The sequence below is a fragment of the Bos mutus genome, chromosome 10 (genome assembly GCF_027580195.1).
Source record: "Bos mutus isolate GX-2022 chromosome 10, NWIPB_WYAK_1.1, whole genome shotgun sequence".
Classification (NCBI taxonomy): Eukaryota; Metazoa; Chordata; class Mammalia; order Artiodactyla; family Bovidae; genus Bos; species Bos mutus.
This window is the reverse complement of record NC_091626.1, coordinates 62,528,359-62,551,978: the sequence shown is the minus strand read 5'-3', so window position 1 is coordinate 62,551,978 and position 23,620 is coordinate 62,528,359. Positions and strand designations below refer to the sequence as shown.

General features: G+C 39.1%; 1 protein-coding gene across 1 annotated transcript in view; it reads left to right on the top strand.

The window, feature by feature from the left end:
* CSNK1G1 (casein kinase 1 gamma 1) overlaps positions 1 to 23,620 on the top strand; it is a 155,160-nt gene that overhangs the window by 22,398 nt on the left and 109,142 nt on the right.

The following is a 23,620-nucleotide window of genomic DNA, read 5'->3' as shown; positions in this document are numbered from 1 at the left end:
TTTGCAGCGTCCACAACCTTAACCTAGCTCAATGCAGGTAGCTGCATTTGTCATCAGACATTGGACTTATGGTAATTTTGTTTGATGTGTTTTAGCCTTTTTCCTTCATAAACCCATCTGTTCATCATATAAATGTTTGCCTTAACCTACTTTGGAGTAACTTTTTATGTTGAATGCTATTCATTTCCTTAGAATAATACATCAAATTATTGTTTAGATCTGAAATTGAGAAATGGGAATTTTTCCTTGTATAAGGAACAAAAATGAATTAAATTTGTCCAGTTAACAGTACTAACTATGATACTCTGAACTTCTCTGTTGAAAGCATTATCATTTCAGACTCGCACTATTTATATTCAGTCTTGTTTTTGTTTCTGGAGTGAACAAGGTACTTTTTAGTTAAACGTGGTGCTTTTTTCTTGTTTTATGAGTTCCCATCCTTGTTTTTGGCAGCATGGATTGTTTAGGCTGAAGGCTTTAAAAGCTGTATTTCATTTTATACCAGAGACTGCAAATTGGTATCTCAGACACTGTTTAAAATTTTTTTAAATTAGTTTCCAGTGTATAGAAAATGGGATATTTTATTGTAATTTCAATGTTTAGCAACTCCTGAAAAATCAGAGCTGCCAGCATTGGACCTGAATTCATTCATGTTCTTTCTTTAGCTGTGTTGAGTCTTGGTTGTGTTATACGGGATCTTTGCTGCATCATGTGGGATATTTCCTTGTGGCACAGGACTCAATTTGTGGCGATTGGCAGTGTCCAGAGTCTCCAGTTGTGATGCACTGGCTTCTCCAGTTGTGGTGTGGCCGCCTAGTTGCCTTGCAGCATTTGGGATCTTAGTTCCCCGACCAGGAATTGAACCCATGTCCCCTGCACTGGAAGGCAGATTCTTAATCGTTGGACCACCAGATGAGTCCTAGTAGTCATCACTCTTTATATTAGATATCCAGTCTTTACATTCAACATCCTTCTTAGCATTGCAGTTTCTACATCAATGAGTTTGTTTTGTGCCTTTTTCAGTGGAATTACCTAGAGACTCAAAAACCATGGTCTGCTTAGATTATCACTCAGTTTTGTTGTGTGTGTGTGTGTGTTTAAAATTATTTATTTATTTTTGGCTGTGCTGGGTCTTTGTAGCTATGCTCGGGCTTTCTCTAGTTGTGGAGAGCAGGGGCGACTCTCTAGTTTCAGTGCTTGGACTTCTTGTTGCAGTGGCTTCTCATTGTGGAAGGGCATGTAGGCTTCACTAGTTGCGGGGTGTGGGCTCAGTAGTTGTAGCACATGGGCTTAGTTACCTTGTGGCATGTGAAATCTTCTGGATCAGGGATCGAACCAATGTCCTCTGCATTGGCAGGAGGAATCTAAACCACTGGACTACCATGGAAGTCCCTACTGTATGTGTGCGTTTTTAAAAAATCTTTAAACAAGCAGTATTTTCCTTTTATTATTTTTATTTATTAAGGGAAAAGGTATTACATTTTATGTCTATAACATAAATACAAGGATATGAGCATGATAAATTAAGCTAATTTTGAAAAAAAACTTCTAATAACTTAAAATCCAAATAAGTATTACTTTCTTAAAGTAATCACCTCAAGAGGCCAATTCTAAAAGTGCTACTCAAAACACTTTTGGAAGAAAATGGTATGTCTTTTAAATAGTCTCAGGCATATCAAATCTTTATCCTTTGAGAGTAGATACATTTCAGTAACACTTGAAAGATAAATATAATTTGACAAGAAAATCTAGCAGGACAAATTTTATGAAGTATCACAAAGTCAGTAAACTTGAAGTCTAATAGGTTACTATCTGGATAAAACCAAATTTTATACACCTTCATAGTATTAATGCGTTTGCACATTTGTTCAAAAGAAATAGTGCTCCAGGAAAGAAGATATTATAGATTTATGTTTATACCCATTAACCCTCAACCTTAACCCCTGCCCTGCCAAAATGGCATGTAATGAATTAGCAATAACAAAAATAATACTGAAGCAGAAGTAATGAAGAAAACTTCAGGGTGATGAAAACAGATAACAGACCTAATTTAATGCCACAGATTTAAAGGACTGTCTTCCAGGAACAGTATATTTTGGATTAGATTGAAAGAAGTTCAGCTAAAGTTATCCTTTCCAAGAGGATCGTACTGTCGTCAGAACCACAGAATGTTTGAAAATCCTTACTAACATGTCACAGGAAGAAGCAAGTGAGGTACATGGTTCATTGTGTCCTGAGGCCACAACAGCAAAGTCATAAAGACACTATGTATGATTTATTCACATTATTCATAAAATATTTATATAAGTGCATATTTTCTCTCCTCTCTGATAAAAGCTTTTAATGTCACAATTGGCTTACTTCTGCAGGAAGAAGTCTCCACCAAATTGACATGAACGAAATTCAGAGATGAGGGCCAAGACAGGAAGAGTAGTCATAAAATCTTTTCCTGAGCTGTATAGCGGTTTCTTAAGCCCTAGCTCCCTGTCCATCTCTGTCAGGTAGCGAAATAAATGAACCAACTAGAGAATCTGTAAGTCTTTACTGGATAAACAAACTCTGGAAAAATCTGTTGGACTAATTGTAGGCCATTTTGCTTTCTCTCAGTTTAGGAATTATTTTTAAAACAGAGGTATGCTTTAAATAGATGAATTGTATGGTATGTGAATTACACCTCAAGGAAGCTGGATTTTTTTGTTTTCTTTCTTTTGACTGTGCCACATGGTTTGTGGGATGTTCATTCCTTGACCAGGGATTGAACCTGCGCCACCACAGTAAAAACTCCAAGTACTAACCACTGAACTATCAGGAAATTCCCATCAATGAAGCTGTTAAAACAAAAAAAAACAAATTTGATGGCGAAGTTCTGCCACAAAAAAGGAGCATAAATACAGTATTAAATGATGAAGAACATCAGTGTGGGAAATAGAAGACATGTTAAGGGAGGGAAAGTTAGGTTGACTTCCTAGCAGAAAAATTGTGGACATATTTAAAAATCGCCACACACGTTTTTTTGTTGTTGTTTCAGGAGGACAGTTGTGAGGCCAATGCACTTTTGACTCAATGGGGCTGAATGGGTAAGTGAGTACAGGGTTCTTTGTTAAGTGTGACAGACGTGAGATAGCTCAGACTTTGAACACATGGCTGGGTTTGACTGTCTGATCTAGTCAGTGAATATAAACCCTGTGAGCTTCAGTTTCTCTGTCTGTGGCAAGGAATGTCTAAGTCCATGTTAACTTCACAGAAGAGGTCACAGTCAGTCATTTTATTTTAAAAAGACTTTTATTGTGATAAAAGCCCTATAATATAAAACATACTGTTTTAACAAGTTTAACTGTACAGTTCAGTGGCAATAAGTGCATTCACATTGTTGTACAACTCTCACCATTATCCATCTCCTGAATTTGTCACCGTCCTAATCTGAAAATCTGTCCCCAAAAAGTACTAACTCCGCAATCCCCCTCCCCACCTCACGCTCACACCCTGGCCCTGGCATCTACCAATGAATGTACTTTCTGACTCTATGAACTTGACTTTTCTAGGTACCTTGTATAAGCAGAATCAATAGTATTTGTCTGCGCCTAGTGTATATTGGAATGCATTTTTAAGATTAACTAAATATATGTCCTTAATATATGCACCTTTTCCCCGCTGTGCTATATAGTAGGTTTTCATTAGTCCAGTTCAGTCATTCAGTTGTGTCTGACTCTTTGTGACCCCGTGAACTGCAGCATGCCAGGCCTCTCTGTCCATCACCAATTCCCAGAGTTTACTCAAACTCATGTCCATTGAGTCAGTGATGCAATCCAACCATCTCATCCTCTGTTGTCCCCTTCTCCTCCTAACTTCAGTCTTTCCCAGCATTAGGGTCTTTTCCAGTGAGTCAGCTCTTCGCATCAGGTGGCCAAAGCTATATGAGTTTTACCTTCAGCATCAGGCCTTCCAGTGAATATTCAGGGCTGATTTCCTTTAGGATGGACTGGTTGGATCTCCTTGCAGTCCAAGGGACTCTCAAGAGTCTTCTCCAACACCATAGTTCAAAAGCATCATTCTTCGGTACTCAGCTTTCTTTATAATCCAACTCTCACATCCATACATGACTACTGGAAAAACCATAGCTTTGACTAGATGGACCTTTGTTGACAAAGTAATGTCTCTGCTTTTGAATATGTTGTCTAGATTGGTCATAACTTTTTTTCCAAGGAGCAAGCTTCTTTTAATTTCATGGCTGCAGTCACCATCGTAGATATTTTGCAGCCCCCCAAAATAGTCTCTCACTGTTTCTATTGTTTCCCCATCTATTTGCCATGAAGTGATGGGACCGGATGCCATGATCTTAGTTTTCTGATTGTTGAGTTTTAAGCCAACTTTTTAACTCTCCTCTTTCACTTTCATCAAGAGGCTCTTTAGTTATTCTTTGCTTTTTGCCATAAAGGTGGTGTCATCTGCATATCTGAGGTTATTGATATTTCTCCCGGCAATCTTGATTCCAGCTTGTGCTTCATCCAGCCCAGCATTTCTCATGATGTGCTCTACATATAAGTTAAATAAGCAGGGTGACAATATACAGCCTTGACATACTCCTTTCCCAATTCGGAACCAGTCTATTGTTCCATGTCCAGTTCTAACTGTTGCTTCCTGACCTGCATACAGGTTTCTCAAGAGGCAGGTCAGGTGGTCTGGTATTCCCATCTCTTTAAGATTTTTCAACAGTTTGTTGTGGTCCACACAGTCAAAGGCTTTGGCATAGTCAGTAAAGCAGATGTTTTTCTGGAACTCTGTTGCTTTTTCGATGATCCAGCGGATGTTGGCAATTTGATCTCTGGTTCCTCTGCCTTTTCTAAATCCAGCTTGAACATCTGGAGGTTCACGGTTCACGTACTGTTAAAGCCTGGCTTGGAGAATTTTGAGCATTACTTTACTAGCATGTGAGATGAGTGCAATTGTGCGGTAGTTTGAACATTCTTTGGCATTGCCTTTCTTTTGGGAGTGGAATGAACATTGACCTTTTCCAGTCCTGTGGCCACTGCTGAGTTTTCCAAATTTGCTGGCATATTGAGTGCAGCACTTTCACAGCATCATTTTTTAGGATTTGAAATTACTCAACTGGAATTCCATCACCTCCACTAGCTTTGTTCGTAGTGATGCTTTCTAAGGCCCACTTGACTTCACATTCCAGGATCTGGCTCTAGGTGAGTGATCATATCATCGTGAGTATCTTGGTCGTGAAGATCTTTTTTGTATAGTTCTCCTGTGTATTCTTGCCACCTCTTCTTAATATCTTCTGCTTCTGTTAGATCCATACCATTCTGTCCTTTATAGTGCCCATCTTTGCATAAAATGTTCCCTTGGTATCTCTAATTTTCTTGAAGAGATCTCTAGTCTTTCCCATTATATTGTTTTCCTCTATCTTTGCATTGATCACTAAGGAAGGCTTTCTTATCTCTCCTTGCTATTCTTTGGAAGTCTGCATTCAAATGGGTATATCTTTCCTTTTCTCCTTTGTCTTTCACTTCTCTTCTTTGCATAGCTATTTGTAAGGCCTCCTCAGAATCCATTTTGCCTTTTTGCATTTCTTTTTTTTTTTTGGAGATGGACTTGATCCCTGCCTCGTGTACAAAGTCACAAAGCTCCATTAATAATTCTTCAGGCACTCTGTCAGAACTAATCCCTTGAATCTATTTCTCACTTCCTCTGTATAATCCTAAGGGATTTGATTTAGGTCATACCTGAATGATCTAGTGGTTTTCCCTACTGTCTTCAATTTAAATCTGAATTTGGCAATAAGGAGTTCATGATGTGAGCTACAGTCAGCTCCTGGTCTTGTTTTTCCTGACTGTATATAGAACTTCTCCATCTTTGGTTTCAAAGAATATAATCAGTCTGATTTCAGTATTGATCATCTGGTGATGTCCATATGCAGAGTCCTCTTGTGTTGTCGGAAGAGGTATTTGCTGTTACCAGTGCATTCTCTTGGCAAAACTGTATTAGCCTTGGCCTTGCTTCATTCTGTACTCCAAGGTCAAATTTGCCTGTTACTCCCGGTATCTCTTGACTTCCCACTTTTGCATTCCAGTCCCCTATAATGAAAAGGACATCTTTTTTTGGGTTTTAGTTCTGGAAGGTCTTGTAGGTCTTCATAGAACCACTCAGCTTCAGCATTACTGGTTGGAGCATAGACTTGGATTACTGTGATATTGAATGGTTTGCCTCAGAAATGAACATAGATCATTCTGTCATTTTTGAGATTGCATCCAAGTACTGCATTTCAGACTCTTCTGTTGACTATGATGGCTATTTCCTTTCTTCTAAGAAATTCTTTTCCACAGTAGTAGATATAATGGTCATCTGAGTTAAATTCACCCAATTCAGTCCATTTTAGTTCGCTGATTCCTAAAATGTTGATGTTCAATCTTGCCATCTCCTCTTTGACCACTTCCAATTTGCCTTGACTGATGGACCTAACATCCCAGGTTTTTAAGCAATATTGCTCTTTACAGCATCAGACTTTACTTCCATCACCAGTCACATCCACAACTGGGTGTTGTTTTTGCTTTGGCTCCGTCTCTTCGTTCTTTCTGGAGTTATTTCTCCACTGATCTCCAGTAGCATATTGGGCACCTACCGACCTGGGGAGTTCATGTTTCAGTGTCCTATCTTTTTGCCTTTTCATACTTTTCATGGGGTCCTCAAGGCAAGAATACTGAAGTGGTTTGTCATTCCCTTCTTCAGTGGACCACGTTTTGTCATTAATTACCTATTTTATACCCAGTAGTGCATATATATCAATCCAGATCTTCCAATTTATCTCATCCCATTTTCCCATCTTGGTGTCCATACGTCTGTGTCTCTATTTCTGCTTTGCAAATGGGTTCATCTTATGCTTTTCTAGATTCTGCATATGTGCATTAATGTACAATATTTGTTTTTCTATTTCTGACTCATTTCACTCTGTGTGACAGTGTCTAGGTCCAATCATGTCTCCGCAAATGCACACAATTTCATTCTTTTTTATGGCTGAATAATGCTCCATTGTCTCTATGTACCACATCTTCTTTGTCCATTCCTCTGTTGATGGACATTTAGGTTGCTTCCATGTCCTGGCTGTTGTAAGTAGTGCTGCAGTGAGCATAGGGGTGCATGTATCTTTTGGAATTACAGTTTTCTCCAGGTATATGCCCAGGAGTGGGATTGCTGGATCATGTACATGGTAGTTCTATTTTTAGTTTCTTAAGGAACCTCTGTATTCACCATAGTGGTTGTACCAGTTTACATTTCCCACCAACAGTGTAGGATTCTCTTTCCTCCATACGCTCTTCAGCAAAATTTATTGTTTATAGATTTTTTGATGATGGCCATTCTGACTGGCGTCAGGTGATATAAAAATATAAATGTCTTTAATAAACCTAAGTCCCTTTTAAATATAAATGTCACTTCCCTACTTTAAATGCTTAAATGGCTTCTCATTTGATAATGGTGGCTTATCAGCAACCTATAAATCCTGAATAGTGGACTCCTGCCTCCTCTTCCCTTGTAATCCCCTGCCTTGTTGGTCTTCTTCTACCAAGAGTCTCTACAGGGTTTTTCTCTTTCTGGAGGCTCTGATCCCAGCTCTTGACATAGTTGGCTTCTTCTCATCCTTGAGGACAGTATTTAAATGTAGCTTCTATTAAAGGCCTTGATCACCCTCTTTCTAAAACTCTCCCTTTGCCTTCCCCATTATCTTCAGCAGGTCTTTGCAGCATGACGCAAATTTGCAGTTTTTTTTATGTGATTGTTTGTGATGCCCACTGTAGACTGTAAACTCTGTGAGCACTAGAACTGTGTATATGGTGAGTTCACTGTTACATCCCTAGTGACTATCCTAGTTTTAGGCACATAGGAGACAGTTAGTAAATGTTTGGTTGAATTAAGAACTCCACTTTGAAGAAAAAAGAACTCCACTTTGAGTAAATACATGTGCTTGTACTTTTCCTTTTTGACGCCAAGAAATTATGCAGACTCCTTCAGTAATTGCTGTAATTCTTTTTGTTTCTTTTATTAGAAATAGTGTTTTAAAACACATATCTGTGTATCTTTTTTTGGGGGGGATAGGGCATTCTGCAAGGCTTGTGAGATCTTAGTTCCCCCAAGCAGGGCCCAGGTCCCAGTAGTGACAGTGCTGAGCCCTGGCCACTGGATCCCAGGGAATTTTTTTATCTTTAAGGACTTCATTTTTTAAGAGTAATTTTAGATTCATGGCAAAATTAAGAGGAAGGTACAGAGACTTCCCATATACCCTCTGCTCCTACATATGCATAGCCTCCCCCATTATCAGTATCCTCCATCAGAGTGGTACTGTTGTTAACGATCGATGAACCAACACTGACACATCATAATTATCTAAGTCCTGTACTTTAAGCTTCTGGCGTATTTCAAACTAGTTTATTTTTCCCTCCTCCTGCTGGAAGCACAGGGAGATTTTTTTTGGTGTTGTACATTATGTGACTTTGGACATAATGTCCATATAGTAATGTCCAGCATGTTCATAATTTAGACATGTGTAATGACACGTATCCACTATTATAGTATCATACAGAGTAGTCTCACCACCTAAAATCATCTACGCTGCACTTGTACACCCACTTCCCTTCCCGTGGTAACTTCTGATCTTTTTTACTGTCTCTATAGTTTTGCCTTTTCCAGAATGTCATATAGTTGGAATCATACAGTATATAGCATTTTCAGATTAGCTTCTTTCACTTACTAATGTGCATTTAAATTTCTACTTTCTTTCTGTAGCTTGATAGCTCATTTCTTTTTAATGTTGAATAATATTCTGGATATTTGGGCTTTCTGATAGCTCAGCTGGTAAAGAATCTGCCTGCAATGCAGGAGACCCCAGTTTGATTCCTGGGTCGAGAAGATCTGCTGGAGAAGGGATAGGCTACCCTCTCCAGTATTCTTGGGCTTCCTTGGCAGCTCATATGGTAAAGAATCCTCCTGCAATGTGGGATAACTGGGTTCGATCCCTGGGTTGGGAGGATCCCCTGGAGAAGGGAAAGGCTACCCATTCCTATATTCTGGCCTGAAGAATTCCATGGACTGTATAGTCCATGGGATCGCCAAGAGTCAGACACGACTGAGCGACTTTGACTTCACTTCACTTCAATATTCCGGAATATTGAAGTGAATAGTTTATCTATTCACTTGAATAGTTGAATAGTTTATCTATTCAACTTCTGAAGGACATTAGAGCTCTTAGCTTGTTTATAATAGTTGTTTTAAATTCCTGGTCTGGTAATTCCATCATTCTTGCCATCTCTTGTTCTGTTAGTTGCTCTGTCTCTTCATATTGCATTTTTTGCCTTTTAGTATGCCTTGTAATTTTTTCTTGATAGCCAGATATGATATACCTGGTAAAAGGAATTGCTGTAAATAGGCCTTTCATAATAAAATGGCAAGGTATAAGGGGAGGGGAAGATCAGTCTTTCAGTGAGCCTGTTTCTCTGAACTGTGAGTTTCATGTGTGTCTCACTTCGGTGGAACAGAATGGCTAGAGTCGTTTGGGGTTGGGCATTTCCCTTCCATCATATGGAAGGCTAGAGAGAGCTGGAGTTGAATAGTTGTCTTTTCCCAGGTCAGTTAGGCTCTGACAAATAATACCCGAGGAAGTTAGGCTGTGATTAACTATTTTCTCCAGAGGGCAGGCATCCTTAAAAAACAGAATCCTCTGGTATATTTAAAAATAGTTCACTTTTCCATTCCCCGACTGAAAGCTCAAGGGGATTTTTTTTTTTTTTTTCTCTAATATTTGCTGTGGGAACCTGGTCCAGGTCCTGGAGGCAAATCTCACAAAATTGTGGGGTCCCTCCTGTGACCTGGAACCTTTAACTCTTAGAGCTATTTACACTGAGCATCCAGAAACTCATCAGTTACAGTTCAGGTTTTCCTTCCCTGGCACTGGTTCCTGCCACATACCCTCTACTCCAGTAAGCTGTGACTCCCTGTTTTCACTTGTCCTTCTCCAATCTGGGCATCAGTGGTTCAGCCTATACTCTTCCCTCTTTTATGGATCTGAGAGCTGTTGATTTTTCAGTTCCTAGAGTTTTTACCTGTTAGAGCGGTGACTTCTAAGCTCTTTACATGCAGAACTGAAAACTGTAAATTCCTTGTACATACTTCTCTCCTTTCCTTTTCTTTCCCTCTTTTCTTTTTTTTTTTTCTGTAAGAACAATTTAAATCTTTCTGTCCTATAGTAAAAGATATGGTAAGTTTCAGGTATGTCCCTTTTTTGTGGGAGAAAGTGAATCAAATGGAGGAAAGTAAATTGGTGTTGGGGCTGAAAATAAATTTGCAGATTTCTGACTTTGGTCTTCTACTTCACCAACTGTGTGTCTGTGTAAAACAGGCTGTTTTTGCATGGCTTAGAAAAATATATAGGAACTAAATAGTGATAATGCCAGAGAAACTTTCAGGTGAGACCACTTGGTGTCTTGGTTGTTAGATTTTATTTTCTGATGCTGTCTTATGACTTTTAAGGTGCGTAAAAATTTGGGTAATACTTTGCTAATGATTAGTGCCTTTTCTACAGTTAACACATTGTATATAACTAAGCAGGATATAGTCATCATGGTACTTGGAATTATTATGTTTTTCTTTCTCTTGAGAATGATGGCAGGAATTATGATCTCTTAGATCAACCTGTTAAATCTGTTCTTCGGTTGAAAACCAAGATTGAGAACTCCTTTATTATATATTCCTTTATTCATTGAATATTTGAGAACCTACTATGCCAGGCCCTATGAATAAAATGGTGAATGAGAGTTCCTATCTTCACAGAATAATATACCAGTGAACAAGCAGTTACAGTGCAGTGGTTAATGCTATTTGGGGATGCTAAAAGAGTCTATACAAGAAGCGAAGTCACTCTGTCATGTCCGACTCTTTGCGACCCTGTGGACTGTAGCCCACCAGTCTCCTCTGTCCATGGGATTCTCCAGGCAAGAATACTGGAGTGGGTTGCCATTTCCTTCTCCAGGGGATCTTCCCAACCCAGAGATCAAACCTGGGTCTCCTGCATTGCAGGCAGACGCTTTATCCTCTGAGCCACCAGGGAAGCCCCCCCACCCGCGCCAACAACAGATCCCCAATTTGCCCTAAACTCTATCCCCTAAAAGGGAAAAAACCAACTCTTTTTCTAATGGTCTGTAAGAGGGGCCCAAACCCAGAATTGAGTCAAAGGAAAAGTTTTCCAGAGAAAGGTACATTTAAAGTAAAAGCTAAAGAGGAGCAAGTGTTAAGGAACTAAGGAGCAGAGATAAAAGGGGATCCAGGCCAAGGGCCCTTTGGTGAAAATGAAGTGAGTTTGGTATTCATTAGCATGTAACATAAGGGAGTGATTTAACTGAAATGAAGCTGTAGAGGTGAGCATGTCCCAGGTCAGGAAGGACTGTAAGCCCCCACTGAGCCACCTGAGAAGCATTTTTTAAGGGCATTGGGAAGCTCTTGAAGGCCTTCAAGTTGGAGGATGACATGATTAGACTTGCATTTAGAAAGTTCCCTCTGGCTACAGTGCTACACAAATTGGTTTGGAGAGAGAGGTAAGGGGGTTGAGGGGAAAAACCTGAAAGCAAGATCAGTTGAGAGATTGTTTCATTCCTGTGGGAGAATGGTTTCCTTTCAGAGTGATACTAATGAAGACTAAGGAAAGCTTAGAGATTTGAGCGTTATTTAAGAGCTAAAATTCTTCTGTGTCTTGTTTAGGTCACTGGGTAGATGGTTAATACAGTATTCATTGAAGAAAGAACCCAAGAGAAGAAAGTAGGTTTGACATTTTCTTGGGGAGGAGAGGGATGGTGGGAGAAGTGGGAACCAAGAGAAGATGAGCTTAATTTGGACTATTGAAATTGAGGTGTCTGAATTTTCTATGGTGAGATAGAAAAATATACCCCTGAGTATATACATCTCAAACACAGGAGAAGGGTGTTAGCTGGAAATACAAATTAAGATTCATCAGCATGTAAATGAACATGTAGGAGTGCTTTGAACAATAACTGCAGTACTTTGAAACAGTGTCTTTTGTATAATGGACACTTATTAAATATTTTTTGAATGAATATGTGACTAAATGCCGTCCGTGGGAGTGGTTTTGAGTGAGAAAAGAGGTAGGCTTGTCCCAGTATTGGGAGGAAATGAAACAATTAGGGATAGGCTGAGTAAGAAGGAGCAGTGAGAGATAGGAGGAAAACCTGGGAGAACCCAAAGGAGGAAAAACAGCGTGAACCCAAAGGGGAAATAATATTTTAAGAAAGACCAAAAGGCTGTCAGGGTCAGGAGAATAAGATTATGAAAACGTAATTCTTGGATTTTTCCTCAAGGATGTGATTTACCTGGGTGAGGAGAAGGAGGTCAATGGTTTGGAGGGATGGGATTAAAAACCTTATTGCAGTGAGTTCAGGAATGAGGAAACAGAAACATCTAGTGAGGACAGGTCTTCAGTTTGGTTGTGAAGGGCCTGTGGGGAGAGACAGAATGGCTGCCAGACAGGAAATAGTGATCAAGGGATGGGTGTTAGAGCTTGTGTTTTTAATGGTAAGGTTGTGAACATGTTTAATGCTCATTATAGGAAGTCAGCAGAGAAGGATAAAGTTAAGAGGAGAGAGCAATAACACAGTAAAGTTTGTAGAAGTGATTTGACTTGGGCAGGAGGGCCACCTCTCCTGTATGAGACAGGAAGAAGGTTTGGTGTTAGAAAATCAAGGGAATTTTCATCATAGGACTTTTTGTTTCTGTGAAATAGCAAGATATAAGTTTAAATAACTAAAGTAGTACGTGCTTATTTAAAATTATCTAGCATGCAGAGATGTAAAATAGAAATTTAAAATTTCATTCTTTGCTCTTTAATTGTGTTCCTCAGAGATTAACTGGTTTCAGTTTCTAATGTATCCTATCAGATTTCTTTCTAAATACACACAAACTGTATTCACATGAAAGATTACAAAAGGATTTTAACTTTTTTTTAAAAAGTGGGGTCATACTATACATATGATTGTGCAACAGACCTTTTTTCCCCCTATCATACTGTATTTGGTTTTCTTTCCAAACCGAGCACATAATAAATCTACCTTTTTTTCTTTTCAGTAGCTTATACTATTCCATATATGGAGATACTGTTTTTTTTAACCATTCTAATCATGGGAATTTAAGTTGACTCTAGTTTCTTGATATTAAAAATAATACTCAGTGGATGTCCTTAACAGTATAGTATAGTCAAATCATATTCAGGGTTTTAATGTATTCAATTACATCTGTATAAATCCCTGGTTTATTAGTTTATTCAGTGGGTTATAATGCGTTACAGTGATTTTTTTTTTTAAAGATTTCTTTCTTTCTTTTTGGCTGTGTTGGGTCTTTGCTGCTGCGTGCGGGCTTTTCTCTAGGTGTGGCGAGTGCGGGCTACTCTTCGTTGTGGTGCCCGGCTTCTCGTTGTGGTGGCTTCTCTTGTTGCTGAGCGCAGACCTAGGGTGCACGGGTTTCAGTTGTTGCAGTGCATGTGCTCGGTAGTTGTGGCCCGAGGGCTCTAGAGCGCTGGCTCAGTGGTTGTAGCAAATGGGCTTAGCTGCCTTGCGGCTTGTGGGATCATCCCAGAGTAGGAATTGAACCCACGGCACATGGACTTACTTTCTCCTCAGCATGTGAAATCTTAGTTCCCTGACCAGGGATTGAATCCATGTCCCTTGCACTGCAAAGCAGATTCTTAACCACTAGCCCATCAGGGAAGTCCTGATACGGATATTGACTTCTCCGGTGATCCAGCGGTTAAGACTCTGCACTCCCAATGCAGGGGGCCAGGGTTTGATCCTTGGTCAGGGAACTAGATCCCACATGCAGCAACTACCTGATGCAGCCAAATAAATAAATTGGGGGCTTCCCAGGTGGCTCAGATGGTTAAAGAATCTGCCTGCAATGCAGGAGACCCAGGTTCAATCCTTGGGTCAGGAACATCCCCTGGAGAAGGGAATGACAACCCACTCCAGTATACTTGTCTGGAAAATCCCATGGACAGAGGCACTTGGTGGGCTACAGTCCATGGGGTCACAGAGAGTCAGACGTGACTGAGTGACTAACAGTTTTTTCACTTTCCCCTGCATTGGCAGGAAGATTCTTAACCACTGGACCATTAGGGAGGCCTGAGTGTGATTTATTTTGGTGTTTATGTTTGGCCACTGTGAATCCCTGTGTGTCCCTTGTGTCCTTTTGACACGTCCCCATCATTCATTGATCACTTCCTTACCTCAATTTTCTAGGCTCGTCTTGTACTCTACTGCCTTAGCTCTGAAATGAGCCATTTCTGAGGAGCTCTGGATCCTTGAGAATGGTTTTAAAACCAAAATCTGGGTGCCAAATGTTCTCATGCTATTGAGTGTTGTTCCTCTCAGGCCCTGGTAGTGGATAGAGCTCATAATTATTTTATTGCTGTGTTTGTTTGTCAAGTATATGTATGTATGGGGCTTTCCTGGTGACTCAGTGGTAAAGAATCTGCCTGTAATGCAGTCAACCTGGGTTTGATCTCTCGGTCAGGAAGATCCCCTGGAGAAGGAAATGGCAACCCATTCCAGTATTCTTGCCTGGGAAATCCCATGGACAGAGGAGCCTGGTGAGCTACAGTCCATGGGTCGCAAATGAGTCAGACAGAACTTAGCGACTAAACAATAACATACATATATACGTATATATAATATCATGAGTTTACATTGATACTTCCAATGCCAGTTCAATACTACCCAGTTCATTCTAGTTTTTTCCCTTTCCATTTTTGTAATTCTTTACTCATACAGTGAAAAACCTGTCATTGTTCAATATGTTTACTTATTTGATCAATCTGCCTGTGTGTGACTGATCTCCCATAGCCACCTCCACTCAACTCCTCACTTCACTTGGATTCTGCCACTCCATGCCAGACTGCCTCTTCCACATAGATGAAGATGGCTTCACCTTGCCTGTGCTCCAGCGTGCCATGCTGGGTGAGGACCTAGGACTTCCATGCTGGGCTCCTCACCACTTTCAGGGTCTTACACTCTGTACGGGGTCCCTTGTTCCTTTCCCACTCCGTGGACCTGCTCATTTTACATTTTGAGTTACGTGTAAGGAAATACACAGATCTTGAGTGAACTCTTAGATTGAGTTTTGATAAGTGTAACTGTGGATATTCAATGGCCAAGAAAGTTTCTTAGTGTCCCCTTGCATTTAATTTCTACTTTGCCTTCAAAGAGGAGAGAATTGTTATTGAACTTTATATTTTGAGTAACACGTGTGTCTCAATGTAGCTTTAAAATGTGTCTTCCAAGTTAAAAAAAATTTTTTTTAATTGTGGTGGGAAAAACACATAACACAAATGTATGCTCTTAACTATTTTTAAGTGTATAGTTCAGTAGTGTTAACTATATTCACATTGCTGTGGAACACATCCTCTCTTTTTCATCTTGCAGAACTGAAGCTCTGTATCCATCAAACAACAACTCTCGTTTAGCCCTTCACTACTTTCTGTTTCTGTAATTTTGACAACTCTAGATATCTCTATATGGTGGAATCATGCCATATTTGTCCTCGTATATTTTGTGTGTGTGTGTGTGTGTGTGTGTATTTAAAAGAGTGATTTGGCTATTCTCAGTCATTTTCTTTTCCATAAACACTTTTTAATCAACTTGTTAATATGTATAAACATTCCATAGTGATTTTTATATGGATTGCATTAAATCTGTCAGTTTGGGGAAAATTAACATCACAACTATCGATATATTGAGCCTTCCAATCTGTAAACACAGTGTTTATTCAGATCCTTATTTCTGTAGTATTTTATAATTTTGAATATAAATTGTGTACATTGTATAAAATATGTTCATAAGTACTTTGAGTTTTCTTGATGCTATTTTAGATGGAATTATTATTATTTTAAAGACTATATTTTTATAGATTTTTAGGCACAATTTTAGGTTTACATAAAAATTGAACAGAAAATACAGAGAATTTCTGTATACTCCCTCACAATACCCCCTTCCCATTTTTCCTATTTAGTAAGTATTTTTCCCTTGCATTAGTGTTATACATACAACTTTTATACCTGATTAGTCAATATGGATTTATTTTTATTAACTAAAATCAATAGTGCGTTAGGGTCCAGTCCTGTGTTGTGTGTTACATGGGTTTTGACAACCACATAATGACATGTGTCTATCATTACAATGTCATACAAATACAAATATTGCACTGAAAATCCCCTGTGGTTCAGCTGTTCATCCTTCCACGCCACTAATCCTTGACAACTACTGATATATTTTTTTACAATCTCAATAGTTTTTCCTTTTTCAGAATGTCATATAGTTGGAATATATGTATTCTTTTCAGATTGGCTTCCTTCACTTAGCAGTATGCATTTAAGTTTCCTCTATGTCCTTTCGTGGCTTGATACCTCATTTCTTTTTATCACTGAATAATATTCCATTGCATAGTTATACCACAGTCTACTTATCCACTCACCCCAGAATTCACTGCAGAGACAGAAGACAGAAATACCTGTTTGCCAAGTTTCTAATTCACCACACATCTAGGGACAGACCACAGTGTTCCATAGAGACTTGAGAGGCTGGCAGGTATCACTTTTCCACATTCTCCTCTGGTCTGCTCTGTGTCACTGTTGTCTCTCTGTTATGAGTTGTACACTCATCTTTTGTCCTGGATCTTGTGGCTGCATTTTAGGGGATGCACCCCTGTTTCGTTTGCATTCATGGGTCCCACAGGACTGTAACAAAGAAACAGTTCTTACCTAACTATCTGCTAACTAGCTCTGAGGGAGCTGACTAAAAAGCCCAGTCCCCAGTGTCTCCCTGAAAGATCTAGCTACATACTTTAAAAGCTGCTGTGGATGGTCCAGCTTCTAGTCAGCCTGCATCTAGGTGCTGACTGAGATCCCCTCTTTGGGACACTGGCAGATCTCGGCACAACCTCAACCAAGAAGACTGAAATTATATTAAGCATCTTTTCTGACCGCAGTGGTGTGAAATTAGAAGTCAATTGCAAGAAGCCAATTGGATAATTCAGAAATATCTTGAGATTAAACAACATGCTACTAAACAAGGAGAAATCAAAAGAGAAATCAGCATATGTTAATATTAAAAGGTCTAGCCAGAGCAATTAGGCAAGAAAAACAAATAAAAGGCTGCTGCTGCTTTTTTCTCTTTTTCTGGCTGTGCTGCACAACTTATAGGATCTCAGTTCCCTGATCAGGGATTGAACCTGGGCCACAGCAGTGAAAGCCCAGATCCTAACCACTAGACTGCCAGGGAAATCTCAAAGGCTTCCCAATTGGAAAGGAAGAAGTAAAACTGTCACTGTTTGCAAGTGACACAGTACTACATGTAGAAAACCTTAAAGATGCCACCAGAAGACTGTCAGAACTAATTGACAAATTCAGTAAAGTTGCAGGATACATACAAAATTAGTATACAAAAGTCTATTGGGTTTCAATGTTGAACTATCTGAGGAATTTTTAAAATCCCATCTGTGAGTACATCAAATAGGAAAAGGAGTACGTCAAGGTTGTATATTGTCACCTTGCTTATTTAACTTATATGCAGAGTACATCATGAGAAATGCTGGGCTGAATGAAGCACAGCTGGAATCAAGATTCCTGGGAGAAATATTAATAACCTCAGATATGTAGAGGATACCATGTATGGATATGAGAGTTGGACTATGAAGAAAGCTGAGCACCAAAGAATTGATGCTTTTGAATGTGGTGGTGGAGAAGACTCTTGAGAGTCCCTTGGACTGCAAGGAGATCCAACCAGTCCATCCTAAAGGAAATAAGTCCTGAATGTTCATTGGAAGGACCGATGTTGAAGCTGAAACTCCAGTACTTTGGCCACCTGATGTGAAGAGCTGACTCATTGGAAAAGACCCTGATGATGGGAAAGATTGAGGGCAGGAGGAGAAGGGGATGACAGGATGAGATGGTCAGATGGCATCCCCAACTCAATGGATATGAGTTTGGGTAGGCTCCAGGAGTTGGTGATGCACAGGGAGGCTTGGCAGGCTGCAGTTCATGGGGTCGCAAAGAGTCAGACATGACTGAGCGACTGAACTGATACTGATGAATACATGAAAATAATAAATACTACCTAGGAATGAATTTAATCAGTGAAGTGAAAGATCTGTACATCGAAAGCTATAAGACATTGAAAGAAATTGAGACACAAATAAATGGAAAGATATTTTGTACTCATGAATTGGAAGAATTAATATTGTTAAATTGTTCATACTATGTGATTCCATGCAATCCTTATCAAAATTCCAATGATATTTTTCATAGAAAGAAAAAAGTCAATCCCAAAGTTTGTACGGAACACAAAAGACGCCAAAGAGCTAAAGCAATCTTGAGAAGGAACAATAAAACTGGAGGTATCACATTTCCTGACTTCAAATTATAATACAGAATTTATAGTTATCAAAACGGTATGGTGGTATTTGTATAAAATCAGACACATAGCTCAAAGACACAGGATAGAGATCCCAGAGGTAAACCTATGTATATATGGCCAATTAATTTCCAACAAGGGAGCCAAGAATATATGATGGAAACAGGATAGTCTTTTCAATAAGTGGTAGTGGGAAAACTGGAGCCCTGTCTTAAACCATACACAAAAGCTCAAAATGGATTATAGGCTTGAGGGACTTCCCTAGCAGTCCAGTGGTTAAGAGTCCACATTTCCAGTGCAGGGGACACAGGTCGGGTCCCTGGTAGGGGAGATAAGATCCACATGCCATGCAGCACGGCCAAAAGATTTTAAAAAATAGATTACAGATTTGATAAGATCTGAAACCATAAAACTCCTAAAATAAAACATAGTGCATAAGCACCTTAACATTTTTCTTAGCAGTGATTCTTTTTAGATTTGACACCTAAAGCAAATGCCACAAAAGCGAAAATAAACAAGCCGGATTATATCAAACTAAACAGCTTTTGCACAACAAAGAGATCCATCAATAAAATGAAGAGTCGGCACTTCCCTGGTGGTCCAGTGGTTTACTATCTACCTTCCAATGCTGGGGATGCAGGTTTGTTTTTTCATCAGGGAACTAAGATCCCACATGCCATGGGGCACCTAAGCCCGCTTGTTTCAAATACTGAACCCACATGCCACAACTACAGAGCCTGCCTGCTCTGGATCCCTCATGCCACAACTAAGACTCAACACAGCCAAAAATAAACAAACATTTTTTAGAAAATGAAGAGTCAACCTATAGAATGGGAGAAAATATTTGCAAATCAAGTATCTGATAAGGGATTAATATCTAAAATACATTTTTTAAAAGCTCATACAACTCAGGGAAGAAAATCCAATTTTAAAATGGGCAGAGGAACTGAATAGACATTTTTTCAAAGGAAACATACAGATGGCCAGCATCATGTTGAAAAGGAGCTCAACATCACTAATCATTAGGAAGTGAAAGTGAAGTCACTCAGTTGTGTCCGACTCTTTGCGATCCCATTTACTGTAGTCTACCAGGCTTCTCTGTCCATGGGATTTTCCAGGCAAGAGTACTGGAGTGGGTTGCCATTTCCTTCTCCAGGGGATATTCCTGACCCAGGGATCAAACCTGGGTCTCCTGCATTGCAGGCAGACGCTTTACCCTCTGCGCCACTAGGGAAGCCCACTGAGATAATCATTAGGAAAAGGCAAGTCAAACCCACAATATGATATCACTTCATACCCATTATGGCTGTCTTCAGAAATATGAGAGATGTGTTGGCAAGACTGTAGAGAAAAGTGAACCTTTATGTGCTGTTGATGGTAATGTAAATGAGCGTAGCCACTGTGGTAAGCAGTATGAAGGTTCCACTGTTGGGTATAGGGCTTCTCTGGTAGCTCAGCTGGTAAAGATAAGGGAACGGCTACCCACTCCAGTATTCTGGCCTGGAGAATTCCATGGACTGTATAGTCCATGGGCTTGCAAAGAGTCCGACACGACTGAGCGACTTTCACTTTCTGTTTTGTATATATCCAATGGAAGGAAAATCGTTATCTTGAAGAGATACCTGCACCCCCATGTTCTTTGCAGCATTATTTACAATAGCCAAGACATAGAAACAACTTATGTGCTTGTCAACAGATTAATGAATAACCACCTGCCTAACATACATACAGGGGCTTCCCAGATAGCTTGGTGGTAAAGAATCCACCTGCAGTGCAGGAGACGTCAGGAAGATCCCCTGGAGAAGGAAGTGGCAGTCCATTCCAGTATTCTTGCCTGGGAAATCTCATGGACAGAGGAGCCCTGTGGGCCACAGTCCATGGGGTCACAAAGGAGTTGGACATGACTTAGTGACTAAACAACAACAATAACACAGAGAGAGAGGAATATTATTCAGCCATAAAAATGAAATCTGTCATTTGCAACAGTATGGCATTATGCTCAATGAAATAAGTCAAACAGCTAAATACAAATACTGTGTGATCTTATCTGTGGAATCATAGAAAAGGAGAACAGACTGGTGTAGCCAGAGATGAGGGTAGGGGAAGGGGATTGCAAAATGCTGAAGGTTAGAAGATACAAGCTTTCAGTTACAAGATAAATAATTTCTGGGGTGGGTACAGCATGGGATCTGTGGTTAACAATACTGTGTTGTATATATCAAAGTTGCTAAGAGAATAGATTTTTTAAATTCTCATTATAAGGAAAAAGTTGAATCTGTCTGGTGATGGATGCTAACTTCTTCTGATAATCATTTTGTAATACATTCCTGTGTCTGATCATGTTGTATAACTAATACTAATATTGTAAACTAATACTAATATGACTAATGTGTGTCAGTTGTATAGCAATAAAATTGGAAAACATAATTATCAGGTGGGACTAGATTGATCAGTAAGGGTTGGAATAGTAAGAATGGGAGAAGTTAATTATTGGAATTTGTGGAAAAAAGAAAAATTAATACCAGAACCAAGACACTTCTTTGAAAAAGATCTTCAGTGTTCTTCTTACTTGCTGCAAGTAATAAATTCTTCCTTCTCCCAGAAAAAAAAAAAAAAATGAGAATCTGTAAACTTTGTTCTTCCCTTCAGTAATAGCACTCCCATAATGTATTTTGGTTAAATAAAAAGATTTTGATCATTCATTAGGTTAATTAAAGTGAGATTCTTATTGGTGTCCCTTAAGAAAAAAGTTAGAATGAGTATAAGCGTTTTGTTTTTACTTAAATTGTAGTATACTTTTTTAAATTGTCATATTATTTTTGATAGTTTTTTTTAAGCACACATGCAAGCACATTCACGTGTGCAGATATCATTTTTACTGAATGTTTACTGAATACTTTGGGTGTGAGATATATATATGGATAGATACATAATCGTTCAGTCATGTCCGACTCTTTGCGACCCCATGGACTGCAGCCTGCCAAGCTCCTCTGTCCTTGGGGATTCTCTAGGAAAAAGTACTGGAGTAGGTTGCCATGCCCTCCTCCAGGGGATCTTCCCAACCCAGACCAAGCCCAGGTCTCCCACATTGCAGGCAGATTCTTTACCATCTGAGCTACCAGGGAAACCCATATTGCCTTTGAAATTTATCCTGTGTTCTAAACATCGTATTATGCTTTGATCTCATTCTTTGAGGAGCTTACAGTGGGAATTTCAGATTTGTTGCAGGCACTTTTTGTTGGCAACTTTCTACACAAGGGGAATTTTGCTGGGGGCTCTGCAAAGAATTTTCATCTTTACCAAAAAAAGAGATGCATGATGAGAAAATCTTGCTATTGCTCTTTCATTTCTGTTTTGGACACTGATATGGGAAGTGATACCTGATGCTGAAATTTGTAACCAGGAGGCTACAAGCATTAGGACCAAAGCCAGCTTGTATTAATGAAGAAACAGTAGAAGAGAGAGTATGGTCACTTTGGAGATTCTTTAAACATACCCTTACCATATTATCCAGCTACACTCATAAACAATTTCATCTGTAAGTTATATCAGGAGAGAGAGATTTAGAAGCTTAACAAAGTCCTGTCATGACTATCAACAAAGAATGTGTGAGTTTTGACTTTAAAATTTAAATATGTTCCTCATTTTTGATAATGCCAGTATATGAGAATCTAAAATAACAAGCTCTAAATCAGGGGAAAAAGTGAACACAAATGAAAAATACAAAGAGTAATAGACAAGGTAGTACAGTTTTCCAAATCTTACAAATGAGACTATTATACCAGTGGTAACTGATGAAGCTTTAGAGGATTAGTTCAATGGTCAAAAGTGTCTGGACAGGCTAAAACACCCTTTACCTGTTCTCAGAAAAATGTATGATATAAGGGAAGAGTGTATATATAGCCTGACAGTTTTTCATATATAGACACATGACCACCTATTAAGATGGGACTGTTTAAATAAAACATCTTAAATTGTGTTTCTCTCTCTCTCTCTTTTTTTGGTCACATTGCAAGGATTGCGGGATCTTAGTTCCCCAACCAGGAATTGAACCCATGCCCTCGGCAGTGAAATCACCAAGCCTTAACAACTGGACCTCCAGGGAATTCCCCATTTCTCTTTCTTTACTCATCTTGTTTGAGGGACCTTGGGTAGACAACAGAAATAATTGAAGGCTATTAGATTAAGTTGTAATAAGAGAAAGTAATAAGAAATATAAATTCATTAAGTTGTTCCGGTAGGAAGCCCAGTAATTGTTGACTTATTCTTACCACCTGCTTTTTTACCTCAACAGAATATATGTTATGAGAGTCATATCAATTCCTGAATTCTGGTAAATACATTTTAATGATTATTAACATTACAGAAGCATAAAGTCATTATGCAGTATTAATAATGGAAAGAAAAACAGAAAAGATGAAAATAAACAGTTTAATTACTATAATGAAGTAAATATTGTATTTTGGGATCATGTGCCCATTTGTAAATTCAGCTCACAGGTTTGTGCCCATTCCTGTACTAGGGAATTAATGGTCTCTGTAAGAAGCTTAGACCTACTTACTTTCTTGTATTACATGTAATAATAACCAAGCAGTTCTAATTCTCTTCTTCCTTGAAATTTTAGGGTAAGTCTTTAATGAAAGTGAAGTAAAAGCATGTATTTAGTCTGTGATTGCTGTGACACAATATTCTGTGACAACAGAATATTCTTTTATTAAGGAAAATCACCTAGATTTTCAAAAATTAGTGTTGAAATTACCTCATTGTAAACTTTGTCTTAGGCTTAGTCCTGAATTGAGAAACTGGAGAGTTCTGAAATGGATGCGTTTTAAGGTTTTTTGTTTCTCAAATTTATTTTCACTTGGAGGTTGTGCAAAAGATCTACCTCAGATACTTTGTCATTTATACTCAGTCCACAATGAAAACTAGACCAAAAATTGAGCTTTCCAGAGATTTAGTGTTGGACTACTTTGTAGCCTAGGGTTTTGGAAAGGCCTTTATAGAAGTGGTGCTTCTGGAGGTGTTAGTTGCTTTTGGGCTCCCAGGTGGGTCATTGGTAAAGAAACCATCTGCCTATGCAGGAGATGCAGGAGACATAGGTTGGATCCCTGGATTGAAATGATCCCTTGGAGGAGCAAATGGCAACCCAACTCTAGTATCTTGCT